Source organism: Phyllostomus hastatus, unplaced genomic scaffold, assembly GCF_019186645.2.
Source record: "Phyllostomus hastatus isolate PE091 unplaced genomic scaffold, TTU_PhHast_1.1 phas_scaffold_39, whole genome shotgun sequence".
In the NCBI taxonomy this organism is placed as follows: Eukaryota; Metazoa; Chordata; class Mammalia; order Chiroptera; family Phyllostomidae; genus Phyllostomus; species Phyllostomus hastatus.
In genome coordinates, this window is record NW_025334028.1 from 26,725,974 (window position 1) to 26,737,583 (window position 11,610).

At 39.0% G+C, this 11,610-nt stretch overlaps 1 pseudogene; it reads left to right on the forward strand.

Annotated features, from left to right (window-relative positions):
- The first annotated feature begins 4,963 nt into the window (after window positions 1-4,963).
- On the forward strand, window positions 4,964-6,130 carry LOC123806751 (annotated as a pseudogene).
- The last annotated feature ends 5,480 nt before the right edge of the window (window positions 6,131-11,610 follow it).

Sequence of the window (11,610 nt, forward strand, 5' to 3'; positions counted from 1 at the left end):
TGGGACATTTACACAATGAAATACTACTCAGCCATAAAAAAGAAGAGAATTGTATCCTTTGTGACAGCATGGATGAACCTGGAGAGCATTATACTAACTGAAATAAGCCAGTCAGAGAAAGACAAATACCTTATGATTTCACTCATAGGTGGAATCTAATGAACAAACTGAACTAACAAGCAAAATAAAGACAGACTCAAAAATGGAGTGCAGGCTGACAGCTGAGAGGAGTGGGGGAGGCGAGGGGATGGAAGGACTGAGCAGAAAGAAAAGGGCTCCTGCACATGGACAACAGTGTGGTGATTGAGGGGAGGAGGTAAAGGGGGACTAAATGGTAATGGAAAAGCACATTTTAATTAAGATAATCTTAAATTATCCTCCACAAATATTACCAGTTATTTCATGTAGTTGCTTGCTCTACATTTGTTCTTTGACCTCACAGGAAACTCCCCCTCGCCATCCCTTTACTTCTTCCTTATGGACACCCTTATACCTTTACCTCCTTTTCTATGGTTCACTTTACACTTCTTAGTTCATCATTTAAATCTTTCTATTGTCAAAAGGTGCAAGTCTCTTCCTCTGTTTCCTTTCAAGAGAGTAACAACTAACAAAACCTAAGAACTAACAACACCCTGGGCTCAGACAAATCCCGCTATCCAACTTGTCCAATTCTGTACCAGGACTGAGTGCCATGGGCGTAGCTGAATTCTGCAAGTTGGCATTAGCACAAACCTGAGGTCTCCAGTCTCTGCTGGGTCTTCAACACTACCTGACCACCATTTACATCAGGCGTTTTCAAGCCTAGCTACACGTTAGAATCCTGCAGAACTTTCTAAAAATCCTGTTACCTGGGCCTCATCCAAGACCAATAAAATTAATTCCTTTGGCAGGGGGATCCAGACATCAGTAATTTTCAAAGTTCTCCCAAATAATCCCAATGCACAGCCAGGGTGTAGGGCAGTGTTCCCAACCTGGGTAGCACACCATCACCTGGACAGTTATTCAAAGTACAGGTGATCCTGGAGCAACACAGGGGTCAGGGCTTTCAACCGCCACATGATCAAAAATCCACATATAACTTTTGACTCCCCCCAAACTTAACTGCGAACAGCCTACTGTTGACTGGAAGCCTTACTGATAAAATAAAGTCAATACACATTTTGTATTGGATTCTGTACTCTTATAAACAGTAAGCCTGAGAAAAGAAGATGTTAAGAAAATCATAAGGAAGAGAAAATATCAATTTCATAAGTGTATGTTGTCTGCTTATAAGATGAATCGTCTGTCAGTACCTACATCAATATTTTCTTATAGAATACAAAACACTGTAGATGTTATGCGTATTACTAACACTAGACCTCAAAAATGAAAAGATAATGTGAAAACAAAATTCATCTCTATTTAAATTGATAATGAAAAAGGAGTGATATGATGGCTTTATGGTAGCCTACTGTAAGTGACACACCAGAAGGTGGCTACAAAATCATTACAGCAATACAGTGTGTACTACAGTGTGTCCTGCAGTGTGTACCTCAGTGTGTACTGCAGTATGTACCACAGTGTGTACTGTACTGTGTCTTGCAGTATGTACTGCAGTGTGTACCACAGTGTGTCCTGCAGTGTGTGTTGCAGTGTGTACCACAGAGTGTACCTCAGTGTGTGCCACAGTGTGTACTGCAGTGTGTACTATGGTTCACTTCATGCAGTTATGACAATACTGTATCTTTGTTTACATGTCTTTTGACTGCAAATGGTATCATTTGAAATCCATGTTTATGTGCATATGTTTTGGTAAACTTTAACTTTTTATAACAGATTTGTATATGTTTTATGATAGTAAGTGATAAAATAAACTAGTATCTCCATATATCCTATGTATTTATGACATGCCTAACATTTTCTTAATTTTTAAATACTTTTAAGCTATATAGATCATCTGCAAGTTTTTTAAATTGTTGCAAATTTCCATAAATTATTCAATGTATTTATTGAAAAAAATCCGTGTGTAAGTGGATCCATGCAGTTCAAACCTGTGTTGTTCAAGGACCAAAGGCATCGATTCTGGGTACTGCCTTCACCTATTCTGATTTAATTTGTCTGAGGCACAGCTTGGGAGTTTATAACAAATCTCCAGGTGACTCCAAAGTGCAGACAAGGTAAGACCCTCTAGTCAAAGCCACTGTTTCTCAGGCATCCAATCTTCCCCACACAGCTCATGGGAAATGATGACTTTCCCTCCTTCTTCATAGAGAAAATAGAATCTATTAGGACAGACTCCCTTATTCTACTTCCTTTCTGACACCAAAGTTACAGGCAGAACTTTTTCTGTCTATGGTTAGTCTCTGAAGTTCCTTTCTGGCTCTGTCCCTTCCCAAATCCTCTGTGATTTTATTCTACCAATTATTCCCACCCTTTCCCTTTGCCTGTTCCCATCTGTACTTAACATGGTCCATTCTCACTCATTCCAAAGGAAACGTTGCCTTCTCCCCACATCTGTTTCTAATTACCTTCCTATCTCTGTCACCTGTTCAGAAGCAAACATCTTGAAACTCTTGTGCACCCCAGCTGTCTCCTCTTCTTTACTTACTTGTCACTCCTTTATATGTACCATCTGTTTATTGTGACAACTTCAGAGAAACTAGTGACCTTGTCACTAATTCAGGTGCATAGTTCTCAACCTTTATCTTTATTAAATTCTCAGCAATATTTGACCTGGCTGACCTCACCCCAACTTCTTGAAATCTTCTACCTGCCCTGGGTTTATATAATCCCCCTACTTTTGAGGCTTTTCCCTTAACCCGATGGAGTCTCTTTGAGCTGCTCTGTCTTCTCTTGTTCTTTTAAATGTTGGTCTCCCCCAGGTTTCTGCCATTGATGTGCACTGCTTCTCGTCACAAGTTCATTGGCTCTTATGTCTTTAATTTCATATTAAATACTAATTACTGTTTTGTGGGAATGAAATTCAATTCACAAATGCAGATAGTTAAGAATTAGGACTCATTTCAAACTCCATCTCAGGGATGTTATTCTATAGACTTATAGAAGCCAATGTGAGTCCTTCCAGCAATCCCTGTAAGCAATGCTGCAACCCTACGGTCATAGGCATGAGGGTCGGGATGGGGAGCTATGTAGTACTTCCCATACCACTGAACCTCAATGGATTCTAAAAACACCTCCTCATGCCCAGCCTACATTTTGTGTTCAGAGTCTACAGCTTTTCTGTTGTTTCTGTATTACGCTTAGGACACAAGACCTGAGTTGTCCTCCTACTTATAGTGTACATATTTCCACTAGAGCATCTCTCTTCCTCTCCTTTGCCTCACCTGCTTCTCTGCCACCTTCAATTCCATTTCTCACCTAGCCGAATCCTTCTCTTTGTATTCCTTTAGGGAAATTTTTCTACTCACCCTCATAAGTGTTTCTTCATATTAAGCCACTATATTACAGCTGATAATGATGCAGTTAGGGTAATGCTTCCTAAGAACTTATAAACTTTGACTCTGAATTTAATAAAACCATACATCAAACTAATCAATAATATTCAAAAAGAACTTATTGCAGTGATAAACTCATAGGGAACACTTAATAAATGATGGCTATTCATATTTCATTATTTAAAAGTAATTCCTGATACCATATCAAAAATAAATGATTGAAAATAAAGGTTTGAAACAAATATTAAAATGTGAATGCCAGGTATTGGGTTTTGTCATTTAATGTTTGGCATGAAGATTTCATGCCTAATAACAGTTCAAATGGACCAAACAAAGATTCAGACAGGAAAATCATTCAGCTTCTGTCAGCAGCTTTGTAGTAAAAAGAACATTAGTAAGAGAGTCAGGTGATTTGTGTGACTAAATGTAAAGTACTTAGAAATTCCCAGCCTGGTTTGTTCACAAATAAAATGAGAAACCAGGCTGATTTATTTCAAAAGTTCTTTCCATCTCTAAAAGCATTTGGTACTACAAAAATAATTGCGAATAGTCACCACAGAGTTTATGACGGAGAACGCTACTAATAACACTGAAACTCTGCCACGTGTCTTCATGGGCTGCACTGTCCTCCCTTCCACTCCGTTCTAAGTGTTTCCACGGATAAATGCCTGTATTTCTAAGCATATATTGTTGAATGGTCTGGGTTTTGAACTTTCTAAAATTGTATCAGGTTGTGCGTGAACAATTTCTGAGTTGGTTTTTTACTTATGCTTATGAGATCCATACATTTGGATGTATATTTATGATGGGAATTTAACAGGAACAGAATCACAGGTGTGAAGATCATTTGGAGGGTTATCTGCTGGGAGAGGGGTAGGGGAAGAATGGGGAGAAAGGTGAAGGGATTAAGAAGCATAATTAGTAGCTACAAAATAGACAGAGGGATGTTAAGAATAGTATAGGAAATGGAGAAGCCAAAGAACTTATATGCACGACCCATGGACGTGAACTAAGCGGGGAGATTGCTGGAGGGAAGAGGGATACTGGATGGACAGGGTAAAGAGGGAAAAAGCGAGACAACTGTAATAACATAATAAATAAAATGTGTTTTAAAAGGAATTTAACATATATATTCATGAATGAAAAAACATTTTTGGGTACTAAATCTTATACTATGTATATACAAATATTTATTTATAATATACATTTATAATTTTATATGTACTTATACAGAATGAGGTAGAAAGTGTTTGCCATTTGGTATATTCTAGAAAAAAGTTATGTATTTGGCATAATTATATCTCTAAATGTTTGGCAGAACTTACCTAAAAATCAGTTGGAATTGTTGTTTACTTGGTAGGAAGATTTTACAATATTGAGTTAGGACACAGCCCCAGCTTCCACCTAGACTCTGAGCTCACCCAAGGCCCCCAGCCATAGCCATGCCACATATCTTTCCTTGGGAAATCCTGGACTCCGGGGGCAGTACCACGGTGGAGGTAGACCTGTACACAGCCACGGACTGATTCCAAGCAGCTGTGTTCAGTGGAGCTTCTACAGGTATCTATGAAGCTCTGGTACTAAGAGATGGAGACAAATCTCGATACCTGGGCAAAGGTGCCCTGGATGCTGTGGAACAACACATCAACAAAACTCTGGGTCCCACCCTGCTGGAAAAGAAACTAAGCATTGAGAATCAAGAAAAAGTTGACAAATTTATGATTGAGCTGGATGGGACTGAGAATAAATCCAAGTGTGGAGCCAATGCCATCCTGGTGTGTCCTTGACTGTGTGCAAGGCTGGAGCAGCTGAGAACGGGGTCCCAATCTACTGACACATAGCAGATCTCGCTGGGAACCCAGACCTGGTCCTCCCAGTCCCTGGCTTCAGTGTGATCAGTTGGGGCTTCCCATGCTGTAAACAAGCTGGCTGGGCAGGATTTCATGATCTGCCTCTGGGAGCCAACTCCTCCAAGGAAGCCATGCACATTGGCACCAAGGTCTACCACCTCCTCAAGGGGGACATCAAGGCCAAGTACGGGATGGATGCCAGCAATGTGGGTGATGAGGGAAGCTTTGCACCCAACATCCTGGAGAACGATGAGGCCCTGGAGCTGCTAAAGATGGCCACCCAGGGAGCTGGCCACCCATACAAGGTGGTGATCATGGATGTGGTGGTATGCATGTGGTGGCATCTGAGTTATATTGCAGTGAGAAGTATGATCTTGACTTCTAGTCACCTGATGACCCCTCAGGGCACTTCACTGGGGAGAAGCTGGGGGAGAGCTTCCTTACAAGAACTTCATTAAAAACTATCCTGTGGTCTCCACCGAATAACCCTTTGACCAGGATAATCAGGCAGCTTGGACATTGTTCCTCTTGGGGGTGGACATCCAGATCATGGGAGATGACCTCACAGTCACCAACCCCAAGAGGATTGCCCAGGCTGTCGGGAAGAGGGCCTGCAACTATTTGCTGCTGAAGGTCAACCATATTGGCTCCACTACCAAATCCGTCCAGGCACCAAGACTGGTGTTCCCTGATGCTCAGAGTGTCTGGCCAAATACAACCAGCTCGTCAGGATTAAGGAGGCACTCAGAGACTAGGCTGTCTTTGCAGGACACAATTTCTATAACTCAAAGGTCAAGTGAGAAGCTAGCAGCCCTGGGACTGTGCAGGGCAGATGAAGGCCCTTAAGCACTTCTCCCTGAAATAAACACTGGTGCCAACCGAAAAATAAATTAAAAAAGAAAAGAAAATATAAAATATTCATTTAATTTCTAGACTAGTTTGGGTTATTTGGTATTACTAATCTTGGGTCATTTTGAGTATGTTATATTTTTCTAGTTAATTTTATCTATTTTATCTAGGTTTTCATATTTATTATCATTCACATTGTTCATCTTATTCCTTTATGATTTTATCTGTTGACTATAACTACACTTAAGTTCCTTTTTATCCTTAATATGTTATGGCTTCTTTTTTTTCTTGACCCATTTTGCCGATGGTTTGCATATATCACAAAATTTTTTAACAAGCTATTTTAAATATATGTATTCAATGTGCACTTCTTGCTTCTATCTCCTTCAGGTTTATTCTATTGACTTTTTTTCCTGATTTATGGTGAACACAGAGCTCATTAACTTTAAGCTTTTATTCTAATAGAAGTGCTTATTACCACACATTTCCCTCAAAATATCATTACTCAATTGCAGAAGGATTGGTGTGTGTGTTTCATATGTGCTGGCCATGGACATGTGCTACTCAGATCACCTCCAAAAGAATGAGCTTTGGGATCATAGTTGACACTTTCCCAGGCTGCTCACAGCCAGTGACTGAGCTCAGCAAGAGTGCTGGAGGAGGGCAGTTTTGCTGGGTGTGGACCTCCTCAGGTGGACAGCCCTGGTGTAAAGACTCCCATTAGCTTGGCTCAGGCTTTCTCAGAACTGTGCAATTGTCTGAAGTTTTTCCTCTGCAATCCCCCTTCCATTTGTTTCTCTCTTCACAGATGTCAGCCTTGCACCTCAGTCTGAAGGCTCCCATGGTCCATCCCCTGCTCCATCCACCTTTATCCTTCAAAGGCATGTCCCCAAAGCAGCTCTTCTACATGTAATTCTGTGCTAGTGTCTACTTTTTAGAGGACTCAAACGGACAAACTCACACAAGAGCTTTTGGTGTGATCCAGTTCTAAGTGTTTCCAGATTTCTATTAAGATTTCTTCTTTGACTCATTTATTGTGCTATTTATAAACAGTTTTCCCTAAATATTTGAAAAGTCTTTAACTCCTAACTTAATTTCATTGTCTTGTATCCATAGACTGTATGTTTTGAAATCTTTATTTTTACATGTTACTTGAAGAAGAGCAGGTATTCTATAATTATTGAGTGCAGCTCTTTTTAAGTTCACTAAAATGGTTTGTTGAATGTGTTATTCATATTAAATAATGTCACATAATGTAAGCAATGTTTAAATTTCCCATTCTAGTAGTGGTTTTGTTCATTTCCACCTATAGTTCCATCAAATTTTGTCTTATATGTTTGAGGCTATTTCATCAGGTATCTCCAGATTTAGAGTTGTTATCTGTTCCCAGTGAAGCGAGATCTTATCATTGTTAGTTTCGTACTTCTCGACATTGCTTTTGACCCAAGCCAAAAATTATTATTCACATCTACATTTTTAGGCTAGTACTTGCCTTTTCCCCCACCATTTATACTCAAATATTTGTTTGCCTATATGTTTTAGGTGGTGCATCCTTGGCAAACAGTTCTTAGTGGATGTTGGTATATTATACATTTTAGTAACATCAGTATTTGTTTAATATATTTTATTGATTATGCTATTACAGTTGTCCCATTTTCCCCCTTCACTCCCCTCCACCTTGCACACCCTCTCCCACCCACTTCTCCCCACCTTTAGTTCATGCCCATGTGTCATACTTATAAGTTCTTTAGCTTCTACATTTCTCATACTATTCTTGCCCACCCCCTGTCTATTTCCTACCTACAATCTATGCTTATTCTATGCACCTTTTCCCTCTCTCTCCTCCTCCCACTCCCCTGTTGCTAACCCCCCATGTGATCTCCATTTCTGTGGTTCTGTTCCTGTTCTAGTTGTTTGCTTAGTTTCTTTTGGTTTTGCTTTAGGTGTGGTTGTTAATAATTGTGAGTTTGCTGTCCTTTTACTATACATGTTTTTTTTTAATCTTCTTTTCTTAGATAAGTCCCTTTAACATTTCATAAAATAAGGGCTCGGTGATGATGAACTCCTTTAACTTGACCTTATCTGAGAAGCACTTTATCTGCCCTTCCATTTTAAATGAAAACTTTGCTGGATAGAGTAGTCTGGGATATAGGTCCTTGTCTTTCATGACTTGGAATATTTCTTTCCAGCCCCTTCTTGCCTGTAAGGTCTCTTTTGAGAAATCAGCTGACAGTCTGATGGGAACTCCTTTATAGGTTACTGTCCCCTTATCTCTTGCTGCTTCTAGGTTTCTCTCCTTCATTTTTACCTTGGCTAATGTAATTATGATGTGCCTTGGTGTGTTTCTTCTTGGGTCCAACTTCTTTGGGGCTCTCTGAGCTTCCTGGATTTCCTGGAAGTCTATTTCCTTTGCCAGAATGGGGAAGTTCTCCTTTATTATTTGTTCAAATACGTTTTCAATCTGTTGCTCTACCTCTTCCCCTTCTGGTACCCCTATAATTTGGATGTTGGAACGTTTAAAGATGTCCTGGAGGTTCCTAAGCTTCTCCTCATTTTTTTGAATTCTTATTTCTCCATTCTTTCCTGTTTGGTTGTTTCTTTCTTCCTTCTGGTCCACTCTACTGTTTTGAGTCCCAGTTTCCTTCCCATCACTACTGGTTCCCTGTTCATTTTCCTTCATTTCTTTTATGGTAACCTGCATTTGTTCATCTAATTTTCAACCAAAATCAACCAATTCTGTGAGCTTTCTGATCACCAGTGTTTTGAACTGTGCATCTGATAGGTTAGCTATCTCTTAGTCACTCAAAAGGATGAGTTCTGGGACACTGATTTGTTCCTCTGTTTGAGCAATGTCTCTCTCTCTCTCTCTCTCTCTCTCTCTCTCTCTCTCTCTCTCTCTTTTTTTTTTTGGTCTGGTAGCTCCCGTTACAGTGAGGGGTGGAGCCTTAGGTGTTCACTGGGGCTGGGCACCCCAGTCGCTAGATTGTGACGTTGTATGTGAGGGTGGGGTCGAGAGGGAACAATGGCGGTAGCTCCGTTCTCCCTGGGATCTCAGTCCCTTCCCTGGGATCCTTGGTTGCTCGCTCTGCCCTGCTCCACAATCGCCGCCTTACTGGGTCTGCCAACTGCTGCTTGCGTACTCAGGGTCTACCCACTGTGATCTTGTGCACCCCAGATGCCTTACATGCTCCCAGTGCCTTATGTGCCCAATTGCCCCTGCAACCGGAGCCCAGCTGCTTATCTCTGCCCCTCCCACCAGTCTGGATGAACGGGTCTATTTCAACTTCTTGGCTGTCCGACTTCCATTAAGATAAATTTTTGGTCAGTTCTGGGTGTTATTCTGCCTCAAAATTGTTGTTGTTCCAATCTTGGTTGCGTGTGGAGGTACGGTGCGCCCACCTATGCCTCCATCTTGCCAGAAGTCATAACATCAGTATTTTAATTGGTGAGTTTAATAGCTTGTTTATTTACATTTATTGTGACTGCTGATACATTTTTTCTACTTTCTTATTTTGTGTTTTTATCTGTTCTACTTTTTTATGCCACCTTTTTTCTTGTTTCCTCTTCCTTTTCTTTTCCTTTCTTCATTGATTGCATTGATTTATTTTTTTTCCATTATACCATTTGCCTCTATCTAGCAGTAATATGTTCTTGCTGGATAGCTTTGAAAATATTCACTGTGCATTCTTAATATTTAAAAAATCCCTTTATTATCACTCCTGCTAAAAATATAAAAATCTGAGAATATTTCAACTTTAATACTTGAATTTTCATTAGTATGAAATTAGTTTATATTATTGTTTAGTATTTTAGTTCTCTGTTGCCTTCTACTTAACCTCACACATGAGGTATTGTCATTACTTTTTATACACTGTAAGTCTATATTTGTTGACATGCTCAACAGTACCTTTGCCCACCATTATTTCTTGTACTTCACACCTTCTAGAAATGTTATTCTTTTTATTATATATATCCTTTTATTTAAAATCTAAATTGATTTGCATAGAAAAGCTTTTAGAGTAATCTAGTCTGCTATAATTCAGAAAGCAGAAGCCAATTTCTATTATTTTACCTGTGAACATCATTAAGCTTTACCAGTATTCAGTTTATACGTTGACAGATGTACCATCTTTCATCGCACAAATTCTAAGGTCACAGATCATCTTTAGAATATGTGGTTCTGAGGAAAGAGAAGGATCTGCCCAGTTTAGACAGGAACTGATGGGTATACCTCCATGCAGGCATTTGCTGTTTAAAGAATTAATGTATATTACAGTCAACATGGGTCAGTTAAGTAGTCTTATTGCTTGTATTATCTAGTTCCAGTGAAACAAATCTCACATAAGGAACCACAGGCTTAAAAAGATTTCTGTAGAAAAATCACAGATTTAAAGTAACATGAACAATAGTAGCGTAGAAAACAATCTGAAGGTGCAGAGCTGACAGCTCTCCTGTTTCTAAGTCAGGTTCTTTCTCAGCCACAGGTTAAAATAATGACAATCTAATCAGATGTGACAAAAAGTCAGCCAAGAACCTTAAAATGATCCAGCAGATGATTTGATATAAAGGGCAATAATTGTCATTGTTAAATATGAAATTGGCCTAATTAGTGATTATGGTTTTAATTAATAAGCAAATAATAGAGGAAGGTACCACAATTAGCCAATTAGCAAAATATTTTGTAAATAAGATTTATTTTACTTTCATCTTACTCCCTTTAATTTATATTGCATTTATTTTGGTTCATAGGCTGGAGCTCAATCCACTGAGCCACACCAGCCAGGGCTGTATTGCATTTACTTTATAATGTATATATTTTATATCTGTATCAATTACTATGCTTTTACTAAGCCAAAATATTTTCCCAAATAAGGATACAAAATTTCTTTAAAACTGGGTGGGGGGCAATAATTTATCAGAAAATAAGGAATTTAATGGCTTGAACCATTTGGGATTTATTTTATTTCTTCCTGGAGACTAACTTTGAATTTTGTATGTGGTAGAAAACTAATAACTATTTGTAGAATTAATATTTTGTTCCTCTTAAACATTCTAAAAGTTACTCTTTCTATTGAGTCTATTTTTGTACATGGTGAGGATTTTGAAAAGTATTCCCTCTTGCATTACCTAATCTATTCCCAGAATGTTGATAGAATTGATTTTTATTATTTCTAACTTATCCCTGATGGGTGAGTGCCAAGTGCTTCTATGAATATTATTAGCAAAGGTGAATTCATTATTTCTCTTGACAATTTACACCATTGTTTAATTGTTCTCATGGTTAGGAAGTTTTCTTATATTTAATTTAAATTTCCCAGCTGCAGTTTAAGCCCATTACTTCCTGCTCTGCTTGCGCTGATTGGTGAGAATCAGTCCCTATCCTCCTGGTAATATTCCTTAGCTTATTTCAGAAGCTGCCATGCCTGCTTTAGCTTTCTTTTCCCCAGATTGGGAAATTCACAGATCTACTAACCTTT